The following is a 27,310-nucleotide window of genomic DNA, read 5'->3' on the forward strand; positions in this document are numbered from 1 at the left end:
TCAGGATTTATTGACAGACATTTAACAGTCAAGAAAAGATTGCACTGGATCTGCTAGTTATAAAAGTTATTCAGACTGTATAATTCAGCATTGCTAGACATCTGCTCAGTTCTTTGACTTTTAATAACTCTAAGACTGTACTGTCAGAATTGATAAAGAATATATATATTCTAATATTTCTTGATCTTCTTTCAGAGATATGCTCATTGTAATCTGTGAATTTTTTTGTGAAATTACTGTCAGGTCCATGTCTGATTTAGCTCTCTTGATCAGTTCTAAGTGAAACAGTGTAGAGAGATCTCAGAAATTTTTCAGAAAAACCTTACCGGTTCCAACCAGGAAACATAATATAAACCTCCCTGTGACTTAACTCCTGACAAAATCATTCTGTTCTCTAGCAAATTAAGGAATAATTTTTCCTGTGATTGGTGAGAACAACTATTATTATAATAAAAGATACAAAATAATTTAAACAGAAGAAATTGGTTGCTTCATGTCAAAGGTTTTAAAAACTAGTGTCAGAAATCAATCATTACAATAGAAAGAAAATTGCAGCAGAAACACTGCTTCTCCACTTTGGTTATGTCAAAGAATAATTCTCATTCTAGTAAGAGTTTCTCTGGCTTGATTGAATAGCCAGTGTATTTGTTTGCTTGCTTAAACAGTTATTAATTATGACTAGTTTGAGGTTGTTCAGCCTGGAGAAGGCCCTGGGTAGACCTCACAGCGGCCTGCCAGTGCCTAAAGGGGGCTGCAGGAAAGCTGGCGAGGGACTCTGTGTCAGGGGGTGTAGGGATAGGGCAAGGGGGAATGGCTTTAAAGTAAAAGAGGGGAGATTTAGATTAGATGTGAGGAAGAAATTCTTCCCTCAGAGGGCGGTGAGGCCCAGGCCCAGGCTGCCCCGAGGAGCTGGGGCTGCCCCATCCCTGGCAGTGCCCAAGGCCAGGCTGGATGGGGCTGGGGGCAGCCTGGGCTGCTGGGAGGTGTCCCTGCCCATGGCAGGGGGTGGCACTGGGTGGGCTTTAAGGTCCCCTCCAACCCAAACCATTCTGCGATTCTATGACTACTAGACCTATCTGAATGCTTGAAATGTACCTATTTTTTTCATTTAATGTCCACTGGACTTCCAGTTACCTTCTGTCACATGAGAAAATAAGGAGAATAATAATCCTTAGCATTATCAACCTATTGAAACACCAGGCAAGATTTAGCTTTCTTTTAAGGCGAAAAGTGAAATTGCATTACTCCATGTTACTCATAACTTCCTAAGATGGATTCCTACGGCAAACATCCTTCAGATTTAATCTTGCTTTTTTTTTTTCTTTTTCTTTTTCTTTCTTTTCTTTTTTTCTTTTCCCACCCCCAAAGAAAGGCATATACCTGACTTTGTTAAAAGGGTTATTATTATTGTTATTGTTTTTAAACCTAATCATAGTGAAAACTGCTTGTCATGGAATGTTATCTAGATGTGCATTTGAAGGAAGGAAATGGTTACATCTTCTTTGCTTTTATTCTTCAGTTCAGAAAAATGTGCTGAACTAAAGTTAAGGAAGAAGTATAAATCACTACTGAGCTATTGGTAAGAGGCAGGCAGGGCAAAATTGAGGGGTCCATACAGTGGCAGAAACTCCCAGATGACAATGCTGCTGTCATCTCCTTTACGGCAGCCAATAAGCCTGCTTTAGCATTTGGGCTTGGGATGAGGAGACCAAAGGTGTAGAGTGCTATTATCTGCTCAAGTCTCAAGACATTTATGAAACTATGCAAGAGGTAAACTCTTACCAAAGAAGCTGATGGCAGATAAACATGTAATAAAGCACATTTAGCTTGATGTTTTCTTATACAGGCTGAGAAAATATACAGCACAGTTGATAGTAGCCACAGAATTACAATGAACTACCTAAAATCTAGCAGGCATATATATTATAAAGGAGCATTTGAGATCACCAAACTTTCCATGCAGATACTGCAAATTTACATTTTAACATTTCGAGTATGTTTATATGAAAATAAAGAAGGGTTATCCAATATAAGGTTTCAATGGAATTTTCTGAGGCTGAAAGATGAAATACTATAGAAAACTGAGATTTTCCCAAACCTACCTGCAGAGCAAAAGGGCTGGGATGCTGTTAAAGAACACTTTCAAAATTCTTAGACAGGAACTATTATTACCTTTTTTTTTTTTTTTTTCCAAAAACTAAGCAAAATTAAATAGTGGCAAATTATATCTTTCCATAGCTTTAATTTTTAGTTAAGTTTTAGACTCTCCAAGGAATTAAATTAATTATGAATAAAGGAGTGGTGTTAATGTTAAAAAAAAAAAAATCTAAAATGCTTCCAGTTCCCAAACTGAAAGAAAGTTCTTGTTACTAATCTGTTTGTTTCAGTATGGTAGAATGGTCTTGTTTAAAGTATTATGCCAAGCAGAGTTAGTATCAACAAGCTTGTGTTTGAAAATATTTGTGGAATCACAAGGCCAGAAGACATTAATTTTTTTAAAATTTCATTTTAAAAGTATCTTATAGTGATGTGAGGTGTTACTTTTAAGTTAAATATATGCATTTCTGGGGGGGAGAGGGGGGGGAGGGGGTGTGGAAATCTAGGTAACTAATTAAGATATATCAAGAAAATCAAGATAACTAATAGATTCAGGAAAAAAACTATCATGAGTTGGTAAATCTGAGTAGTGCTTTATGATAAACCAGTCACTGCACTCCTGCCAAAACTTTAGACAGACAAGTTCCTTTCTGAGATATTCATAGAGAGCACACATGGAAGGACATTCCCTCAATGGTCAGGGTTTACATCCATTTTCATCCTAATCTTTCACTCTTCAAAGCTGGTATCGAAAGCAATTCCCAAGAAAAGTCTAAAGAACCCCTTCTCAGACGTTCCACATGATATAAAAGATAAAAAGAAAATTTTGGCTATGAAATTAACATTCGTTACTGTAGTAACAATGAGAGAAACAAAACAAAATTTACTTTTTAAAAATCTGGCCAAACAACTAGATTTATGGCAAGTCAAAATATGTGTTGGGGAAATGTCAGGAAGCAAAATTTGTCTTTCAGTAAAGAAGAAATTCTACTCAAAAATAAGGAAGACAAACATTCTATGCTTCACATTGGAACTTTTGAGTTCTTTTCATTAAGAGCCAACATGCCTATTAATACTGCAGGTTGCACTGAGTCAGAGTCACAAGTCTCTGGAACCCTATTTTAGTCAAACTCAAGGGGAAGGTCTGCATTCTTATACTCATGCTTTTATCACAGAATCACAGAATCGAAGGGGTTGGAAGGGACCTCGAAAGATCATTGGGTCCAACCCCCCTGCCAAAGCAGGTTCCTTAGAGCAGGCTGCCCAGGTAGGCATCCAGACAGGCCTTGAATATCTCCAGAGAAGGAGACTCCACAACCTCCCTGGGCAGCCTGTCCCAGCGCTTTGTCACCCTCACCGTGAAGAAGTTCTTTCGCATGTTGGTGCGGAGCTTCCTGTGCTCCATCTTGTGGCCATTGCCCCTTGTCCTGTCCCCACAAACCACTGAAAAGAGGTTGGCCAAATCCCTCTGTCTCCCACACCTCAGGTATTTATACACATTGATGAGATCCCCTCTCAGTCTTCTTTTCTCCAGGCTGAACAGCCCCAGGTCCCTCAGCCTTTCCTCATAGGGCAGATGCTCCAGGCCCCGTACCATCTTTGTGGCCCTCCGCTGGACTCTCTCCAGGAGATTCCTGTCTTTTTTGTACCGGGGAGCCCAGAACTGGACACAGTACTCCAGGTGAGGCCTGACCAGGGCAGAGTAAAGGGGGAGGATCACCTCCCTTGACCTGCTGGCCATGCTCCTTTTTATGCACGCCAGGATCCCATGGGCCCTCTTGGCCACGAGGGCACACTGCTGGCTCATGGCCAACCTGTCGTCCACCAGGACCCCCAGGTCCTTCTCCTCAGAGCTCCTCCCCAGCCTGTACTGATAACGTCCGGTTGTTCCTTCCCAGGAGCAGGACTCTAGACTTGCTCTTGTTAAACCTCATTTGGTTTCTTCCTGCCCATCTCTCCAGATGGTCCAGGTCTCGCTGAATGGCAGCACAGCCTTCTGGCATGTTGGCCACTCCTCCCAGCTTTGTATCATCGGCATGCTTGCTGAGGGTGGACACTATTCCCTCATCAAGGTCATCAATGAAGATGTTGAACACGACCGGACCCAGCACCAACCCCTGGGGAACGCCGCTAGTCACAGGTCTCCAGCCGGACTCTGCACCGCCGATCACCACCCTCTGAGCTCGGCCAGTCAGCCAGCTCTCAACCCACCTTAATGTCCACTCCTCTATCCCACACTTTCTCAGCTTTGCTATCAGGATGTCATGGGAGACAGTATCAAAAGCCTTGCTAAAGTCAAGGTAGATGACTTCCACTGCTCTCCCCCCACCTACCCAGCCATCATAGAAGGCGAAGGTGATGCCATCATAGAAGGCAACAAAAAGTTTTATGTTTTATTTTGACTTTAAATATTTTATTTTGAGCTGTTTTCTTGGCCACGAGGGGAAACAAATACCAGCCTTTCTAATTAGCACCAACTTTTTGAGAATGAAGTGTCTCAGATAACAGCATCTTTATGAGTAACTTGCTTTCAGAACACACCTACGGGTATTCAGTAGTACAAGATCTGTCTACTTTGATAACACTGTTACACTTATAATCATGGATACATTCCAAATTTCTCTCAAAATGTCACAAAGAGCTACTTAGAAAAATATCATTGAAATGAACAGCAAGTTAAAAATTACATTCGTTGATCAAAATGAAAAACACTGATAACATTAACCATCATTACTGAGTAGAGCTGACATGGAACTTCATAGTTTCATTTTGAAAATTATCTTCATGGAAAAGGGTGCTTAACTCGCTTAAGACCTTCAGAGTAAAATTATTTTTTCACTGAAACTTCTGACTTCTAAAGTGAAGAACACAACAAAAATAAAACCTGTTTCTTTCCATTATTTTGACTAAATCCAAATGTTTTATCTTAGGTCAGTTTAGCCATAATGTAATCTTATTTGAGCTGCTTCTACACCTTAGATGGACTGTGGTTTGAAATACCTCATCTCTCTTCTCTATGGAGTAGATTTTTATGCTGAATGTGAACCTTTGTCGTTGGTAAGCATGAGACTGAAATACAATTTTGAAAATATGAAGAAAAAGAAATTTTTAAATTTAAGGCAAAATGCAAAGATCAGCTCAAGCAGCGATGCTAGATACTGAACCATGCTTGAATTATTTCTAGATTAAATTCTTCAAAATCTACTTTTTTGGAAAAATGTAGGTATTATTTCTCAGTGTTGGTGCTAATTAGAAAGGCTGGTATTTGTTTCCCCTCGTGGCCAGGAAAACAGCTCAAAATAAAATATTTAAATTCAAAATAATTATAGATCATCACAGGTCTGAAAGACCAAGTTTTGTAGTACTTTTAAGTATAAAAATACAAATATATTTCATTTCTCAGAACCACCAGTTATGACAAATCTACTCATTGGAAACTCTGATTCTGACTGGATCATTCTACTCATTTTCATTAAAAAACTATCCAAAATCCCATACCTAAAAAGCCTGACAATTCAGTGAAATTAAAAAACAGTGCAAGTAAACATTACATAGCTCTGTGGCTCCTTTTAATCCATATTGAGTATTCTAGGTTTTATATATTATGGTACTCGTAACTAGAGAAAGGATCAGAATACACCACTGACTTCTACCAGCATTGTATTTTTTCACCATTGCCACCACATAGTCATTCTTAGTAAGCAGGCACTTAAAAATTATATTAAAATTTTCAAATATATGCAAACAGAGCTTTTTGACCAATACCTCATATGACATTAAAAATAGTTATATTGAATTTAGAAATATTACATTCACGACTGCTTCTATATTAAAGTTTACTTTTAAAATATGATACAGATAACAGATTATTTGGTATACCTATCTAACATTGATCATTTTTTTTCTTATTATTTTAAACTTCTCCTTATCAAGGAGAGGCTAGCAAACAAGAGCAAACCCCCACTTTTCTTCATCCAAAAGTTAGGGTAGTTTTATGCTGAAGACAAGAGTTATGACGATACACATAATCTTAGAACTAGGTTTCCAACTAATAGCATAAGTATCAAAAAAAACCACAGCTATATTGTACTGGACCTTAGCAAGATATAAAAAAAAAAATTTACTGGTGAAACTCCACACGGTACAGCAACCCTAATCTGTGTGCTGCTGTGGCAAAGCAACTATTAGTGACAATTAAAGCTAATTTAAAATAGCTTAGAATATGGATGGTATAAAAAATACTATTTTGAGATTAGAAAGATAAATTACCTAAATTATATGTATGAAATATACACAATAATTTGCAGAAATTAAAGGAATTATGATTTACAGTTTTGGAGAGGTGCAGAAAAGGGATAGTAAGGGGTATGGAGAGGACACTGAGCTAGTCAACCAGGGAAGACTGACAGTGTGAAAAGCCTACTCTCTGCATGAACATACTTTAGAAAGTACAAGAAAGTATTTTGCAAAGACTTTTCTTTGGAACTGTTTGAAAAGGAAAATCTAGAAGGCAGGTACATAAAACCAAGTGCATCATCATCTCCTTCCGCACAATACTTCTTCCAATCATTACTACTTAGAAGACAGCACAAGGCTACTTATCTGTCTGTTTTGTGCCTTGCTTATCACTACCAATAAAATGCGTGGTTCTGAAGTAAAAAGCTTTCTATTCTTGCCAGATTTATCTTGCTTACTAAAATAGATGTATAGCAATTACCTTTACACTAGTTATGTGTTGTAGGAAAACACATTTTATATCAGCTATGAGTTTACCATCTTTCTATTTCCCTTACGTCCTCTTGTAACAGCAAACACTCCAAGTTCATCCTCTGTACAAAAAGCTCCAAGTACATCCTCTGTACATTAGCACATAGGTGTCCTCATCACACCTATTTCAAGTCTGTACTGTTTTCAGGTACATTGTAAACTTCCTAACCATGCACCACTCTGTCTGAGCTCTCCCCAGTCTGCCACATCCATCGTGAGAAGGGTATCCAGCATGGAAAATAACACTCAAAATGAGAACAAGCTTCAGTAATAATATTACTGCTTTATTTTCTAGCCTATTCTTTTTACATACCCTAATTTATTTTTGACACCAACCTCACTTTTAACTTTTATTTAAGAAGTCTTAATTCTCCTTCTAAATTAATATTGCTAATATAGAAAGAACTGAGGAATGTACATGAATGCTTCACATTTTTCTCCCCTTTTCTTTGTACTCCATCTGACACTGTCCTTAACACTTATTTCACATGGTCATGATTCTCTTCTAGACTTAACTAACTTGAAAAAGAAACAAAAAGAACAAAAGATTAGATCATCATTTTAAAAAAAAAAGCCAACCTCATCAACGTCAAGGAAGTTTAAAACTTGGCATCCATGAGCTCCACTGCAATTTTATTTGAAACTGTCAGCAAAACCATTTCATAACCAAAGGATTCCCTATGTCTGGAGACACATTGCATAAAAAATGGCTACTAAAACCTCATTTAGGTGTAAACTGAAATACTGCATTACTGTTGTGACCACTGCAATGCTACATAACTCACATATTGGCGCAAGAGGACTAATCCTGCTTGTTTGATAGCATCACTGGAACCAGCCATTAGTTTAAGTCTCAGTAAAGAATCATTAGAATAGCTGACCAAATTTCAAGGTACAACTTAATCAACAACTCATTTTTGTTATCTCCTTCACAGGTCCCTTTCTCAGGAAGTTATATGCTGTATTTAATATGACATTAAAGATTGAAACCTCTTTCTATTGAAATTAAAAACAAGACCTGCAACAGTATTCCTAAAGACAGGACACATCAGTATGCATTTTTTTACAGGCAACAGGATCTACTGCCAAGGCTACTTAATCAGCTGGGCACTAGCAGTAGGTATCTTTAAAAACGAATGAAAAAGTATTTAGCAGGATATTTCTTGCCACTATTTCACAAAATACAATTCAAGTTATAATCTTCTTTACTGTACTAGAATGAACAACAATGCAGAGACTGATTCATCAGCTATTTCTTTTTGGGAATTATAAAACGTAATTGTTAAAAAAATGCAAGTTTTATTTGAGAACATACAGCTCTCTTCATAAGTAACAATTTGCCAAAAGTGTATTCTAACACATTATGCATGTAAGCTTTAACTAATGAAATAACACAAAATTGCAATAAAAATATGAAGACAGAAAAGGCAAGAGACCTTCTTCCTCATTGCTACTACAAAGAAAATTGTGTTTAATTGTGAATTAACTTATAGCTCATTGCAACACAAAAAATCATTCTCAATTAAAAAAATATATATTTCAGTTGAAGAAAATAAACATTTTCCTTTCATTTTTTTTCAGACTGTCATATTCTGACTGTTCCAATACTTAACTTAAAGTCACTGTATGCCTTTGACTTTCCAGGTCCATTTAATACCTAGAATTAACAAAATAAACATAAACACTAGCTGTCTGAATAAATTTGAGATATCAGATATGATAGTCTGTGTGAACTAAACGGGAATGTATTTGCAATTTAAAATATAATTCATCATAATGAAAATGTAAAGTAGTAGTTCTGCTTTATTCAGTATGGCAGGTTAGGGATCCCTGTGAAGCAACACTGAAGCAAAGAGTAGATTAATAATTTAATTTGGTTCAGAACTGTGCAAGTGAGGCACTGTGAGCTTTTATTCTGTAACCAGCTGCTGACCCTAATATGGATCAACCAATTAGACATCTCTATTTAACTGTTGGGTGACCCATCTAAAACTCACTAGGAATTTTCATTATAAACAAAACTCAGTGGCCTAAAAGAATCCCAGTTATCCCCCTGGTGGAGACAGTTGGTTTGATAGAAGCACACAAAGGAGCTCAGCAAATGAAAAAATTGCAAGATCATTTTAGGCTGCGTTCTGTGAAAGAGCATCTTAATATAATGAGCCTTTTTTTGATATCCCTTGGCGAAGCATCAGCCCTCTCAGATAACCCCACACAAAGCAAATACCATTCGTCTGAAGTTACATTTGCTCCTTGTTATCACAACTTATGCCACTTAATTCATTATTCAACGAATTCACTTTCTTGTTTATTAGATGCAAGGTAGCCGCTCATCCCTAAAGGCCATGTATGCAAAAGACTGCTTGTAATCCTGTCACTTCAAACCTCTCTAGGCTTTTACATTGCTTCAGGAATTAGGAAGAAAGAAGCAAACAATTTAGATTTATTCATGCTGATACCAAATCTGTATATGATAAAAGAAATAAGAGAAATGTTACATAGCTAACTTAAAATCTATTGATACAGATCAACAGAATACGTTATTGCCTGCATTTGTAAAAGCTAGGACATTCATTTCTGTAGGAAAAAAAAACAAAAACAAAAAAACTAGACTGCATCTTATGTCTTTAAAAGGTCTGATTAAAAAATAAACAAGTATTTGTTTCTCACATTCGTTCCTTCTACTGAAAAGGTATCTCAGTGTCTTTCCTCAAGTGCATTTGATAAATTCAGTCTAACATCCCTACCAGAATTACCTGCTCAAGTGAATTCAGCTTGTAGTGAACATATTAAAATCAGCAATCAAATGCTATAGATATCAAATTCCAAAATGTTTTTAAAAGCCTTTGTTATACAATGGACCTTGAGATATATTGCAGCAGATTTTGGTAACTTATTGAATACACGTTCTTTAATGTTTTTGAATTCAGATTTTGCTAATGATACATTAAATAGATTTAAGAGTGCAAAATAAGAGCTTCAACTCTTTTCACACTACAGTAACAGTCATCGAGATGTTTCAATTTTACTCTGTAACCTTATGCTGTTAGAATCATTAAAATGCAAATGAATTACTGAATTAAACAGACTTTCAGTACACTCTTAGCACAATTAATATTGTATAAAATTATCTGCATAATTATACACACTAACATTTATATAAGGCACTGTAAAAAGCCACAAATCAGAAACTGGACATAAATCTGGTAAACACTGTAGAACAGACTTCTACATATAAACATGTAATTGATATTTTACTGTTAGTTTTCTATGTGACTGCAAATAGATTTCTACATTTCACATTTTAGATATTAAAATGTTAAAAAAAAAAAACAAAACACAAATATTTTTCTTAGTACATCAATCTCATGAGACACAGTAATGCACTGGTCACAAAAGTTCATAGCAATTATTTTCTTGTTATTAATTTTAATTTTAAAATTATAGTTAGCAACATAGCATGACATAAACATTGAAGGTAGCAACAACAACAAAACATCATTGCAGGTATACATCACAAAAAAAAAAAAGAAAAACAAAACAAAACAAAAAAAAACAACCAACCACACACACAAAAATCCAACCAAAAAAAAAAAAAACAACAAACAGCACCAGCAACAACTGAGTAACAAAAAACCAGTTCATTCATGGCTGAATTTTATAAAATAAAAACTGCTTTTTTAAAAAACTATTTCATAAGTGTTCTGTGCTATGGATTATTACTTTAAAAATATACGTATGTTTCTTAGTAATGCTGCTCTTATTACAGAATACATGCACTATGATCATGGGAATTCAGCAACTGATTCACCAGGATGATTAACCTTTTACTCGAGCGATATGGAAGTACAAGATGTATGCCTTATATTCAACTTAAAGATAGGCAAGTATAGAAATCTTTATAAAATATAATGCAAAAAATCAGTTGTTTTCTGTATGTCATGTAATACTGTCACTAGCTAGACTGTGTAGGAATTTGTATTCATGCTCACCTGACATTCTGAAACAATTCTGAAAAATTAGAAGTGAATAATAATGAAGGAAACTTTTCTGTTAATATACAGAGTCCTAACTTTATCCTTTATTGTGCAATGTTTGCATTTTTTCACGTGGGAGATTTTAAAAGTCACCCAGTGATTTTTATAGTGCAACCGTATGTTAGATAAAGATATTTAAGCTGTCAGTATAAACTGCTTCTGTTTTCATTTTGCATTTAATTTCAATGCCAGACTCAAGGCATAAATTTTTCATCACCTGCAATGCTATGAATAAAAGATTAAAAAAAGAACTGAGAAGAAATTCTAACACATGCGGTGCATGCAGCACATTGTGCAGACACACTGTGCATAACTAGATGTTTAATTTCCATCACTTTTTCCTACGTCAGGAACATTATTATTTGGGTTCATACATCATGCAGCTAATTTCCAACATTTCAGCTCTGCAGAATTCAAATTTATCTAGCTCTGGACAATAATCCATTCAACACCCTTGAAGTCTGGAGTTGATACACATATTGGTAAATTCACATAGTATTTTCTTAACATTAAATAGAATATGTCTCTTGCCATCTAGTGTTGGCAAGTTAAGTACTATTAAAATATTTCAACAGAACATATTCTTGCCTTACTTCTTGAACTAGCAAATGAATTAATCTTTTCCTAAGTTCAAAGAAGAATTACTAGAAATTTCCAAGCTAATTTCAATTTCTCATTAAGGATCACTTCATATTTTAAGCCGAAGGATGTGATCAATCCCATGAGGTGAAGTTATGGGCTCACTCTGACAGAATTTTTTATTTAGCACTTAAGAGTGTTTTTAGTAGCACTATGCATCTTCAGTTTTACTTTATTAACACTCAGAGGGCCTGGGATGAAATTCTGTTTATCTCTCTGCAACAGCCTCTGCTGCATAAAGAAATGTGCCATGGAATACACCTTTCTTAGTATTAATAGTAGTCTTAATCAAAATGACACCTAATGGATGGTAGCTGAATTGTTTTTTATAGTACTCAGAACTGGTGGGGGGAAACAAAGCAAAGTTGCTTGCTTGACTTGGAGCAAAGCGCGTGAAAGTCATCACAAGTGAAAATCCAGGGCTGTATGTAAGTTGTTGTCAAAAGCCATTGCTAATGCTTCTACCAAGAGTTCAAGCAGATTAAAAAAAAAAAGAAAAAGAAAAAGGTAGAAATAATATGAATATTGAACTACTGTCACATACATTGAAAAGTTATACTTTTATAATGGGCTGAGGCATACTAGCAGAGCTGCATGTTGTGCACTTATGACACTCTCTTGCACTCATTTTGTACTTTTTCTAAACAAACAAAATTAATTTTTGCATTCCAAGCTGGCAATGCACAAAAGTAAAATTGCGCATTTATTTTCAATGGGGCAGCAGCAGTGGCAGTGATGTAGTTACTGGCAATTCGTTTCTCAGTTTCTGGCATCAGCTCTGCAAGGTGCTAAGTACTTCAACCTTCATCCAACACAAATGTTTGCTTCCTTAACTCTACTTCTCAGTGGATGAGAGGCCATCACTTTGGGGGATCTGAGCTCTCTTCTAGTCAAATTTACCAAATGATAGTCAAGGTCTGCAACACCCTTAACACATCAGTCAGCTGGCAACAGCTGAGTGTGAAAATGCGGTCTCTTTGGACAGTTCTGTACATTTTGCCTAAATGCCTTTTTAAACTTGATTTGTGAACTTATAGAAGATATTTATATATTTTTATATATCTTTATTTGTGATCTTATAGAAGATATGCAATTAAGTTGCAAACTCATTTTTTAACTTTCTGGATGTGTATGAATAACCTGGGTATGGTAACTATGACCTTGCATGAACACAAATACAAAAAATCAGAAGTGTTGTACTTCAAACGCACAAGGGAGTGTAGGATTCAAGAAATTAAAGTAACAGTGGAAACATGTATAAGAAAACATAAGAATCTGTCCTGTAGAAAAAATCTAAAATTGTCTGTAGTTCTTTACACCAGTGTTTTAAATCAATAGTGCTGTGAAAATTAATTGGTAGTTAGAAGGCAACACGCTTTTTTCCAAGTCTCATGCTGAGAGAAACAACTTCAACATATGCTTCTGGATTGAAGATTATTTCCAAAATTCACAGACACTACTGGAATTCGGAAATGGGAGGGGGAGAGAAGAAGGTATTATAAAATGTTTATGAAGAGACGTGAGTGGTTGAAGGAAACAGGCTAGCAGACTCAAGGCTACTTTCTATTTCAAATAATTTATTCCTTTACACATACTTTTTTTTCTTTTTTTTTTCTTTTTTTTTCCCAAAAACAAGAATGTGTGGCATGACTTTTATAGCAGTATCTGTGTATGACATCACTTAGGGTAGTACTGCACCTGATATGACCACCCTCAAACTGACTGAGTAGCCGTTTGAATATATGCAGATAGTATGCTTCTTCCCTCGATTCAGGTGTCAAGACCACTTTGAGAATGTGAGACCCACCCACTTCAAAACAAAAGGTAAAGAGCTACTGTTGATTTTCCACCACATGCTATATTGCAGTTTGAGTTCTCTTGCAAAGGACATTAAGAACATGAGACCTTAGCACATGTTCCCATGTTGAATGTTATCATGCATCTTTCCCAATTTTTTCATGTTGCGAACACACGTGTACTAATGACAAGCATTTTGATGCTTTTATAAGACAGTATGATGTAAAAGTTTGCCTCTTGTTTGCCCAGGAACGTTATTTTAATCTTGCTTAACTTTCGGTTACAAATTTGCTAAATATGAAGTTGGGGAAGTTTGCAATTTTAGCCACTTCTGAGTACTTTGTAAAGGTTCATTTTGGGTTAAGATATGACAGATTCATCTGTTTATAACCAGAATGATGTTGAATATTTGTGTGAAAATGATTGCAGATTATCATTTAATTACAGGAGAAGCACTTAGTTCTAGGATTGCACAACATAATAAATGTACAAAACAGTGCTTTACTGCACTCGTACAGGTTTTACATCAGCTGGGTTCCCATTTTAAAATGGCTGTCAGAGACCTACTTTTAAGTTCCTAGGCTAAGCGGGATGAATTCAGGAGCCAGCCTGTTACCTGGTTATGAAGCAGAGACACAGAACTTCATGGCAGGGGTGGAGCTCTGTTGTTTTGAAATGAATATTTACCGTGCACTCATTTGGTTTACGTTCCTTTTCAGTTTTTACTTAGCCTTAGCACAAGTTCAGACAACTTCCAGGCCTTGAGTCCAGTAGTATGTTTCAGCAAAACAACAACTCCATTTATGAAGCTCCACCTTATGTCACCTCTAAGTTTTACTCAGAAGTGCTATATAAAGATAGATCACAACACATATTAATATATAATTACTGGTAATTTAAATTAATAATGTAAAAGTGCCACATAAGGTGCTAAGAAGTTGATAAAAATCATTTTTCAGTATTCTGAATCTGCTTGCCTACCTACAACTCAAAGATTTTCTTTCTTTCATAATACACTATAATATGGTTACAAGTGCATTGAAATTCATCTTGTTAGAATGGTAGTAATATATCCCACCAGGACTACTGTTCCTAGTAGCAATTTAAAATAATTATTGTGAGACTTGATGCTAGACATCAGGTTTGCAATAGAATTACAATGAGGGAAGTGTATTAGAGACAAAACATTGCTGGAAGAAAACTTCATAATGGCGCAATTTGGAACTAAGCCTCAATTTTACAGTAATAGATTCTCTTTATGATGGCACAAAGGAGTAAATGCACTTAGCAAATTTAAATCTATTATTAATCACACTTTGTGGATTGCAGAGCAGAAAGGAGAAAAGAAATTAGCTTTTTAAGTGTGTTTCTTACATAAAACAAGTTCTACTATGAAGAACATTTTACAAAAATCTCCTTGTTATAGCTCAGAAATACAGCAAGTCTTCATAACTGCAGAGAGTTAGAGAGGTTCTAAAATCTTTCTAAAATAGTTTTGGATATCTTCATTTCAGATTAGAAGTTACTCAAGACTGTGTACTCCAAATCACCAAAACACTTTCACTTCTAGAAACAAAATATCCAAGAAGAAAAGCAAAATAAATTTGATATTCATGCTTGCTTACTCTAATCACTCTTCTAAAATGGAGGGATGCATTTGTAATATCCTTGCTTTCGTTGCGTTAGTTATAGCAAAGCAAGGTTTCCACAGTGGACTAGATAGATGGGTTCACACTTTCACATACCTTTGAATGTTTTCAAAAAAGTATTTCAGAGAAAGTAACAGAAAGTCACCCGATAAGGATTTTTCGAAGTTGTCATACAGCAGTGGAAAATGGTAACATTTCTTATGCCATCACTGTGAAAAACCCTAGTTTCTTTAAACCACATTGCATTTTTATTTCTAACTTAAAAATAACACATATTCAGTGCATCTTTTGTCTTATGAATAACATTTTTGACAAAAACTGTTATATCAATGTGTTAGACTCCCAGATTAAGGTTGGTGGGTTTTTTACTATCACAAGTTTGGCAGTTCAGTTGAAAATAAAACTCCTAATCCCAGCAGAAAGTAAGATGATACCAATATCTACCAAAACACCAGCATGTGAAAGCAAATAGTCCTTGTAAATGTTTGTAATAACAAACAATGGATTTAGAGCTAATTGGACATTTAATTTTAATGTTATTAAATAAATATTTAGGAAAAAACCTTTGTTAATAAACTTACATTATCTTTGATAGGAAGGTTAAGTTTATATTCACATACATTTTACATTGACCATTTAAACTGTTTCTAAAATTAGGGTTGGGCAGAGTACCTTGTGACCTTTAACTATTTCAGTTCCCTGCATGCCCCAGTCCCAGCCAGACAATAAACACATGCCCACATGTCAGCCTGCAAAGAACAGCAAGTTTCCAAAGCTATTTTTAAATGAACTAGCTTGGATACCAGACGCACTCTACTCTCAGCAGCACAAGCTTCATGCAGGCTAATTTACTCTGCTTCAGGAAGGGAAATTAGCCTGTAGGGAGCTCCAGACTGCTTAAGCTTCTAGTACCTAAGGTACCTCATTTATAATACCTCTACACTATTTTTGCTATCTTGCAGTCTGTAGCATAGACATGCCTGGAGAAAGATTCTCAGCTGGTCCTTGAGACTAAACTCAAGAAATGGTTCTGTGTCAATGCTTTAACATGAATGAACACACACTACCCCATATATCCCCCATCATTTTTTGGGGGGTGACAGAGGATCATCATACAGCCTGCAGAATTACATGTGATAACATTATGAACCAATAGTTCAATTAATCAAAATGGTTTTCTGAAAAGGAGAGGTGAAGACAAGCAAGCCTTTTCTTGTTTCCATCCCCATCTCCAGGACCAGATATCACTTAAAACAAATAAGGGACAAATGAAAATATTTGATTTTTACCCATCCCCTAGAAGAGGTGGTATAACATTATTTGTTTTTATAATTATTTGTCAAGTCTTGAGATAGTTCATCCTACCAAAATGAAGAAAAATTGTTTCCACTTTTCTTAAAGGAAAATTTTAAAGTAACAGGAAAAAATCACACATCTGAAGACTTAAAAATCATCACCCAAACTAAAGAGAAAAAAAAACAACAACAACAACAAACAACATAAGTTAACATTATCTCTAGATAAATTCATGACTTTGTGGGACCTGACTCAAACTGTGAATACTTGTCATTGTTGTTATGGATTTTGAGAGCCCAACTTCACTTAAACCAAGCTATACAGCCAAATTTTTTTGTGTATGTTAGAAATTCCAAAAGTTATCTCTTTACTACCTCTTCCTTCTTAAGACTACATGTCAATGTCAAATGATCATTTTCTTAAAAACAAACAAAAAAACACATTCACTTCCTTAAATATGTGGCATTTAGCATTCCTAAAAGAATAAAAAAATTCTTATCACCTTGCAAATGGTCAGAAATACTTACACTAATTTCTCGTGATGTTGAGATAACTTATATCTGACACACCTTGTTCAAAAAGCCTCCTAGTAATGTGTGAGTCAATTAAAACAGTTACATATTTCTACTCTCAGGGATTCCTGTAAGAATACCACTATAAACCTATTGATTGTCTTTGCCCTTACTCAGTCGTCAGTACAGTTTACAGCACTTGCAATGATAATGCAGCTGTGTAATTATAAAGCTGTGCCTTATGGCTACTAGATGGAATATAGTCTGCAGTCCTGCAACAATCTTTACATCATTAAAAGTCTGTCCCCAAAGCACCCTTAAAAAATGCAGAGTTGACCACAGCTGGCACATGATGGTTCAAAGTCAGCCTGTAGTCAAGGATTACACCCATGCTGTGTGTCACACTGACTCCATGAAGCATCTCTTCATCAAAGGCATCAAAGAATGGCATTTCTCACAGACTCTCATTCTCTTCTTCTCTGAAATATTCAGCCTAATGATCAGAGGTCACCAAACTAAAATACTTATTAGACAGAAAACAAAAGCCTGTCAATTTCCCAGGATAATTTATGAATTACATAATGTTGTGGTAAAGAACAAGAAAAAAAAATAGAAAAAAGGAAAAAAAAAAAGAAAGAAAACAACCAGAAAACAAAATATATTGCAGCAACAGTTCTCAAGACGGATGAAAACAATCTGATAGTACATGACTTTGTACATGACTTTAAAGCCCAACAGCACAATCTGAATAATAGAGGAAAAATGTTCCCATAGCGTTCACCTGACAAAATCCGTTGACACGACTACATCCTTAGAAGCCCATCTTAGAGAAATTCAAGACTACCAGTGCAATTGCGTATTTCAGGAGGCTGCTCTGAAATTCCATATTTTTGTCTTTTGAGAATTTATTGTCTCGAAAACAAACTAATCAGAACTATTTCTGTTTATACAGTAGCTACTATAGAATGGCCGTAGTTGCTCTGACTACATCCTCTAGACTATGCACATGGCCACCCACAATATGTAAAAGGAAAAAGTATAAGTTAAATCTGGTTTAATAATTTATATAGGCTTAGCATATGTTGGTTCCACTTGAAATCTCCAACAATGTTTCAATGACGGCACAGATTTCTTTTCCGTAATTAAATAATCTTGGGGCAAGTCCAAATTATGTGAAACAGAGAACCCCACAGAGCAATTTCTGCAGCAAATGTCAGAGGTATTAGACTCTATATCACTTAGACAAAGGGATATAATACATGCAAATTATTAATTTCTAATTGGACTAAGAGCAGGACATTTTCTGTCTCCTATTATCACAGTTTCCAATTTTCAGTGTAAGAGTGCATCTGTAGACTTCCTGCAGCAACATGAACCAGGGTAAAGGCAGGACAAGAGGCTCTGTCATGCTGAGTAATGCTCCCATACATATGAAAGCTGTAAACACCAAAAACAGACGGTAAAATAAATTTGGCTTACAGATGAAACAGTATAAAGCTTGTTTAAACACCCATTATATTTGTAAGCTTACAATGAGGAAAGATTAGTTTTGCTCCTAAATGAACGTGACTGAAGAATGAAACCATGGCGAATTACTGGCTACCTGCTCAGTATTAGCAGATGACTTCAATCCTGAAGTTAAAAAAGATGTAAATATAAGTTCAGGGAAAACTTTGCAGACTGTGACAGAGTAACAGTTGTAAATACAACTCACTTTGCCCTCTTGTACACATGAATAAAAAGTCATACAAAGACTTCAAATGGCTGTTTATAACTTTAGAAACAAAATCTGTCAGTGGCTACTATGAAGCTCAAGGTCAGACGATAACGGAGGCTAATAGAACAGTAAAATTTTAAAATAGATATCACATGAATAAAACAGCTGTAAGTGAAATACAAAGTATAAAATATGCTACACAGGACTACTGTGCTTAAGGATTTAAATGAACCACTGTCTGTATATCCAGAAAGAAGGTTCCCCTAAAATTAGATTGTCCTTCAGTGTCTTTCTCAAAGCCACATGATAGTGGCTCTGGCTGAATACAGGGTCTTTGTCATGGTGGATCATTAGCCTTCCCCTCTGGCAATTACACTCAAAATCTGAAATATTCCTGTTATGTATTTTTGCATCTATTAAGCTATATAACTTTTTTGTAACATCACCCATAAATACATCCACTATATTCTTCCTACTCTCATCTTTCTGTCTGTGATCTGCTTATTCTTCTCCAGAGTCTCTCCTACCTATGCTGCCACAACTATCTTCTCACATGCCTTTTCTACTACTGAATGCTCTTCTCTGGTATCTTCAGCCTCTATCTGCAAAGTCTTGTCTCTTCACATCTTTCACCTTCTTGTTCTTAAAGTTGCACAACTAATTTAAATGTTTATTACCCTCAATATCCTTCCTTTGCTCCTCCTCTCATTCCTCACACTCAGTTTAGACCACTGCCTGTAAAAACATCCCCCTTGCCTATCTTCCTTTCTTTTGAGCCTCCTCTTCAATTGCCTGAATTTAGGCTTAAAATCTTACTGTCCCCTACAAGAAATCTTTCCCTGTTTCTCAAACCCACCATTCTGTCAACTTGGTGACTACCCAGCTTTGTTATTCCAGGACATTCTAAATATTTCCTGTTATATTTCTTTTTTTCTTTTTTTTTTTTTTCTTTTCCATCCAGATCTTATCTAGTCCTGACATATGCCATTTTTACCCTCACCAAATTATTCTTTTCCATGTCCATAACTAACAGAAAGAACAAATTTTAGTACACATCTCACTGTAACAAGACTCTCTCATGCAGTGATGTGCCCACTAATCATGATGCCAGTTTCTTCAACAGACACAAACCAACCTTTTTTTTAGTCCAAAGTCACCTTCTAAATTACTGGGCTTCTGGTTCTCCTAAACTTGAGGTAACATCTTTTTACTTCTTCATTCTTTCTCTCAGGTACTCCACAAAATAGGACTTTCCTCACTCCAGCTACCTTTCTAGTTTTTAGCTCATATTGTATCAAAATGTGTATCAACAGAATTTTAATAGCATCAGTAGGACATTAAGTCCTTGGCTAACCCCTTTCTTACCATGTGGATAGGAAAGCCACATTTAAGCCTGTCTAATGCTTTTTAAATGCTTTTTATTACCTAATTATATGTGGGACATTTTATGAATTTGGCTGCATATGCCAAAGCTGGGAACAGCCTTTCAGAATCATTGTTCATTCTAGTCTGCAAAGTGCCATGTTCCTGTTTGTTGCTGCAGAGCTGTAAGAAAGATATACAAGCAACAAACGAAGTCAAACTGATTACAGCTGAGGACAGGAAAGTGATATACAGAATTAAGCTCCAGAATACATCTACTCTTACAGATGGTGCAGTTACACAGCTTCAGAGGGATGCTGAGAATTCAGGTTAGCTGGGATACTGTCTCGGTCTATTTACAGAAACCAAACACACTTGATGTCAACTGTAGCTGTCTGAAGAAAGATAGATCCTCTAAAGATCAAAATTCAAGACATAAATGGGAAAACCATAGCACTGGAACGATGTTAGTGACTGCCCGACCAGAACTGGTGATACTGCCTGTGATATGCTGAGGGAGGGCAGACAGCAAGAATGCAACACTAATGTGAGACTCGGGTTACTCTCTCATGCTGTGGATTGGAAAAATATCACTTTGTGACCTGATGATATGACTAAATTTGTAGACATGCTCAGCAATTGATTGATGGGGCAGTCTGTTTAGTGGCCCATGAGAGAAGAAACAACCTTTGACTTGGTTTTGAGCAGAACAGACTTGATTTGAAATGTTATTGCCAAAAGTCTACTCTCCAAGAGTAGCTATAATGCAGTTAAATTCAACATTCTTAAGCAACCCCCCAAAATACTCTATAACTGTGCCTCAGTTCAAAAGTTGTGCTGAACTTCAGAAACGCTATAGTTTTGCTACATATGAAGAAGAAAAACCTTATATGCCAGAGAGAGACAGTCAAGACAACTAAATCCTTGCAGGCAGTGGAAAGCCAAGGGACGCCCTGGTGGATGCAGAAAACAAACGGTCAGGTCAGAGAACAGATACGGCAAAAAGAATTTAACATAAATCAGACAGAAGGAAAATGGAAGTTACTAAAAACAAGAAGGTTTCATTCTGAAAGTTCAAAAGAGATAATCTCATAAACTGTGGTAGTTTAGTTATAAAAACACAGTGAGACAGTCCAGAGGAGAGCGAGTAACAACTCACACAAGGCATTAAAAGCTTAGATAATATGCTTTCAAACACATCAGGAACAGCATGTCTGCTTAATTGTTCACAGAGTGAGAAGACCATCAGTATGCAAGTGTCACAGGTTTATTTTTTGTTGTTTGTTTCTGAATATACTACAGAAAACTTGAGAAGGTGCCTACAATTCAATCTTTCTTTATAAAGGTCTCAGCAGAATATGTATCTCATACTGAATGTCAGTAGAAAACAGTATGGGACAAACAGAAAAAAATAAAGTAGGGATTGCCAGGACCGAATGGCATTTGCCCTCTAGTTTTAAAGGAACTCAGGAAAGCTCCTGAACCACTAATTATAGTGTGCAATATACCACTTACAACCACTGTGACAACTAAGGACTGGAATGTGGCAAATGCGCCACCTATTTTTGAATATCTTCAAGCTGGTAAGCCTCAAGAATGTATAAGGCAAGTTAGTGGATACTAAACTAAAGAAGAAGATTTGTGTAGAGAGAAATAAATTGCTGTACCAGGAACGAGGTACAAATCAGACCACCCTTGTAAATGGAAGCCACGTATGACAAATGCATCACCAGTCAGGTTTGTAAAGAAAATCTGTTCAATACAGTTTGCTTGTGTTTTCAAAAGCTCCTGACAATGTCTTTCACCAAAACCTTTTAAAGAAACTGAGCAGTCTTGGTAGGAAAAAAAAAAAAATATCATGACATGGATAAATCTAGTTAAAACAGAGGAAACGGGTAAGGATAGATGGTCAGTTTGTATGGTGCAACCCAGAGAAACTCAAAAAGGATCCACAGTGTTTAAACATATTTATAAATGATGAGAAAATGCTGAGTGAGCTGTGAGATGACAAAGTTTGCTAATAATGCAACACAATGCCAAGTGGTAAAGTCAGAAACTGATAGTGCAAACATCAGGAAAGCCCGTATGAAACTGAACTAATGGACATTAAGATGGCTGATAAAATTGAACAAAGACAAATGCAAAATGATGTACAAGGTAACCTCAGTCCTAACTAGTTATAAAATGATGGGCCTTGAGTTGATTATTACATGCATAATATCTTGAGGCCTTAAATAGTTCTGGGAAAATAGAAGTTCAATGATGAGTAGAAACTAACTTATAAAAAAAAAATGCAGCCTTGGGATGTAATCATTTGGATTTAACAGGAAAAGAGCACTATGCTTTGCAATAGACAGGAATCCGTGGCTTGCTCAGCCATCTTGACTACCGTATGCATTTCTGTTTCCTCCACTGCTCCATCCCAACTTAAAAAAATAAAATAAATAAAGATATAGAATAACTGAACAAGGTACAAAAATAGGTGAGATTACTTCTATCTGGAAAACAGATGGCAGGGCAGGTTACAAGAGAAGACTACAAAACCTTACACAACATGGAATTAGAGATGAGGAATCCATTGTACACCATCCCTTCCAACACAGGAACTGGTAGATCAAAATGCAGAGAACATCAACAGGTCAAAAACAAGCAACAAGAGGGGGTTCTTCATGCAACATGCAGTTAAGTTATACAGTGCCATGGATGTATAAAGTTCATGTGGATTCAAGTGGAGAATGCACAGGTTCATGGAAGAGAAATCCTTCACTACCTGTTAGATAAAGATACTTCCCCTGTTTAAAAAAAACATGAGAACTGAGTGAATATCTCAGGCTTCGCAGGAAGCCTGGATATCCTGTGTTTCTCACCCAATTGCTCCTTTACAATATCCACTTTCTTGCTGTGAGTTGGGAAATTTGGCCAGATGAATTCTGTCCTGTCCCGGGTTGTCATTACTACGTTCTTATGAGTGTTGTCACATGATTTTTCAAGGCAACTAAGGTCTAGGTCAAATCGCAAAGGTGCTGGACCAGGTTTTACTGGTCCTGCCTTTAGACAGTACCTCAAAGAGGCTGAGAGATCTTACTGGCCTTGGAAAGGCATGTTACAGCTGAACGATTTTCATTGTAGTAGTGATGGACAATGTTTAAAAACTGCATTTTTTTAGAAAGTCTGTTCATTCAGTAAACTATAAATAAGAGACTTTGTGTCCTCAATTTTTACAATAGCATTCTGTCACTAAGTTTATTATGTAATACTCAGAATGGCATCTACTAATATCACCTTTATTTTAATGTGTGGAGAGGTATTCACACCATCTACTTTGGCTGCTTTAGGCATCTAATTTAGATTGAGTCAGAATACCTAAAATTAGTAGCTACCTACATATAAAGGAGCAGAAGTAAGTGTTTCCAGATGGACCCAAATTAAATGCATAAAGACAGAATCCATAAATATTCCCTGCAGTGTTACTTCTACTTTACCTAGTATTTGCTACCTATTAATATGGTCTGGGAGAAAAAAAAAAAAAAAAAGAAAAAAAAAAGTGAACACTTCCCACATATACACCTTCTTAATTATTAGGAAAAAAAAATCTTGCAATTGAGTACTGGCATTTTTTAATGCCTTCTGTTGATATTTCCATTGCAAGTCTATCTCAAGGCTAAACTGATTTTGACAGTGGCATTTTATGAAAGAAAAAAATATACTTTTGTACATCTTTCACTTACAATGTATTTCCTGATACTCTAAATAAATCTTCACGGTACCTAAAACATTGGTTTAAAAAATATATTTACGTTAACAAAAATACAATCAAAACCCCACCTTTAATATAGTCTTGTCTTTTTCAGTAACTTCCCAAATCTAATAATCTGCACTCTTTAGGCTATTTCGAGGCACATCAGTAGCATCATTTACATGACTTGTATCACATGAAATTATAGAAAGGATGCTCCACTTGGCATCTGCCACGATTTTAGCTTAAAACAAAGTGCAGCTTCTCCCACATAGCATCCTGATTAAACAAATTAACTATGGCGCTGACTGCAAATGTACACACTAGAGTGTAAAAAATGAACAGATACAATGGCCAAGTCTGTATTTAATTTTAATTAAATTTCATTCGGTAGCTCAATTAATCCACAACTCCAAATGTCAGCAGGACTTAGGCAAATGGAATGACATCTGCTGCACTGCACACTGACTATAAAACCTTCACTGCATGCTAGAGCTCTGGAAATGCACCAGAAAAAAATGAAATATTCTTAATAAATACATATCGACGTATAGAAGTCTAATTTCAACAGAACACAGGAGAGATACTTGAAAGAACTTGGACAAGGTTTCTTTATTTCACAGTTCTGCCTACTACCGTATATCTAGAATTGTATATGATCATATAATATCAATTTATTTGGAATGAAAATGTGTTATTTTAAAGTGATCCACTAAATGAGATCTCTTATAATACTGTTTGACTTTAAAAAAATAATATATCATATAATAAACATTCAACATTAGCTTTATTTATTGTAACTATTTATTTGCATAGAAATATTATCCAGAAGCTTCTGCTCAAGTTTGAGAGCTGTAGGAAGACACTATTTCTGTCACAGATAACTTGATGCATACTTCTAACAGCATTAAGGTATTTCAATGGTAATCTGACATCTAAATATGTTTACAATGCCAGCCACATGACAGGTGGATTAGAAGAGGAGTTGAGGAATTTGAGTAAGGGAAAAAGAAGACACTAATAGTGAAATTAAGTTCACAGACTTTCTGAGTCACATCATCGTATTGGTATCTGTGTTATTCTTTCATTTCATTTTATTGCTCTTTTTTATTCTGAATGAATAGCCTTCATATTAGCCATCAATTTTGATTGAGTTTTATTACTAATGACAGACAAAGCAGGTGTGAATGAGAGAACTAGAGACAAGGCCCCCGTATCTGATATTAGAGAGAGCTTTCTGTAGTCGTAGCTGTGAGGTAAACAAGCAATTTTTAATAAAACATTACTATCCAATTCAATGGAATTTAGTTAAAATACATAACCAGTGCAGAAATCTAAAATGAGTAGGAAAAGCCTGTAATTTATGCATAAAAATCAATTAAGACTTTTCCATTTTCCAAATAGTCTGTGGTTTCATTCAAAAAAGATAAAATAATGTTGAACTGCATGATAACGGCTGCTCTGTCATAAGATCTTACTTCTGCAAATACTTGAGTCAGTTGGATGCCATTCACAGGACAGAGGCTGTCATTTATTTTTCAATTTAATGATCTGCATATTTTTTTCCTCCCCCAATTGATAATCATTGAATATGCTAAAAGTGAAATAGAAGCTTCCATGTTTTCCTGAAAAAATATCATTATAAGTCCTTCCAGCAATATTAAACTGTGTTTTTTTGCAACTCTTGCATATTTTGGGTGGTTGTAAAATTATCAGCTGAACCAAGGAAAATATAGTGTCATGTACTGAAAACAGAACTTTACTCTTCAAACGTTTATTTTTAATTGGGTGGGTAGATTAAATGATTTTAATGAAGGTACTTAGATATAATAAGCAAAAAATTATAATAAAAAAATACACATTGTTTTCAGGACTGAATTCCTTTCAAAGGATGAAATTATTTCTGTTCCCTTTTTATCCCATACATTTTGAGCTTACTTCATAGAAAATGCAACTAAGACAAATATTTCAATTTTAATCTTTGCACTACTCAAATCTGAACACCACTGTACTGAACAATTTTACAATTCTGTAATCAACTAAAGCACTAAGTTCCTTAATTTTTTTATTTTTTTTTTTACTTTTAATATTGCTTTCACAAAGGACGCTGTCTCTGTCTCTGTCTCTCTGTTTCTCCTGTTCAAAAAACCATTTCTCTAACATATGAACCTACTTTAGAGGCAGCCATATCTCTTGATGTTAAACTTCTCAACAAATTTAGAATCTCCACCTAACAGAATAGCTCAAAATGGCCTAACATTTTCAAATGGCTCCACAGCTTTTTATGTATATATTAGCAATAAAAGATTGCATTTTTATGACTGCTTGCAAGGGTAATATCTCCAAATATTACAAAGCAATATTTTACAAATAGATTTTAATATATACTTAAACATAAACTTAATATATACTTAGAGCTCTAAATCTATGTAAAGCATTCTTTCCTTAAAGTTACACGAGCTCATAAAAATAATTATCAGTTCACAGTTTCTTCTGAGGTACTTAAAGACATGAATCCCAACACCAGTGAAGTCAACAGCAAAACAGCTACACATATCAATGATGTTAAGATTTGATCCCAGATCGAATAAGTTTAATTTTCAGCATCAGTGTAATTCTTCAGTTCCTAAATCTAGTCCTTCATCTACAGTGACTATATGACAGACAATAGGTTTTTAAGTATTGAACTAATCACAGTTGGTTTTTTTGTTGTTGTTGTTTGTTTTTTCCTTTTCCAGAGGGAATTACATAAGGAAATTTCACGTAACTACCACAAGGCACACTAACATGTGAGCCTGAGAAAAAAAGTACCAGCTCGGAGGTAGGGCATGGCAGAAGAGCCTGAGGAAGGATCACACTGACACTGATTTGGCAAGTGAAGATATGCACTTTGTTGCATGATTGTTTAGTCTGTAATTTTCTTTCCACTGTGGCTTTCCTGTCATGCTCTTATCCTTTTTATCCTTAGTATGTTTTGTTTTGGTTTTTTTTCTACATCCCCTTTTAAATTTTTCAGAATATTGTCTTCCCCTCTTTATCTTTTTAGTGCTTTCTTTTCATCTTTTGACTTCTTACTTGAAACAATATCTGCAAGCATCTCTTTTCCAAGTTCTAATTCAAAATTGATTTGGTCTTTTTAGTAGCTTTATGTTAGTGCTCTCAAAAGATTATTCCATTGTCTGGAATTCAAGGAAAATTTCACCTGTATGTTTAAAAGATCTGGGATTTTCCAGAGGTCTTGTTCATAAATCAAAATTAGGAAAGCTTATTGAAAATTAAAGAAAACAAGTGTAATAAAAATAATCATATTTACCTGAAAATAGCTAATGCCATAAAATAATATGAAATCATAGTAATGCAAATGAAACAATTAATGTGAATTTGTGGCTTTGAAACAGTCATCTGAAGTGAAATATACACACTGAACAGGTGAAAATGTAACATAGTCTTGTCCAGTTCCACAAAAATATGAAAAAGGGCCAGCTACAGGAACCTGAGATGCCTTAAGCACACATCTCCCACTGTCATCACAACGAAGGCCAGGTGCCCATTACTCTTGTTCCCAAGAATATCCAGAACTTCCCCTGCTTGGGCCCCTTTGTATCATTGCATGATGGCATCCACCTGAGATCCAACTTCCCTCTTCCATATTTATGTCAACATCCATAATCCTTCCGTGTCAAAACACTGACTTCTATAAA

At 35.6% G+C, this 27,310-nt stretch overlaps 1 protein-coding gene across 21 annotated transcripts in view; it reads right to left on the minus strand.

The window, feature by feature from the left end:
* KIAA0825 overlaps nt 1-27,310 on the minus strand; it is a 256,762-nt gene that overhangs the window by 43,114 nt on the left and 186,338 nt on the right. The window lies entirely within an intron of this gene.

Source organism: Anser brachyrhynchus (assembly GCF_964034855.1).
Source record: "Anser brachyrhynchus genome assembly, chromosome: Z".
NCBI classification, from domain to species: Eukaryota; Metazoa; Chordata; class Aves; order Anseriformes; family Anatidae; genus Anser; species Anser brachyrhynchus.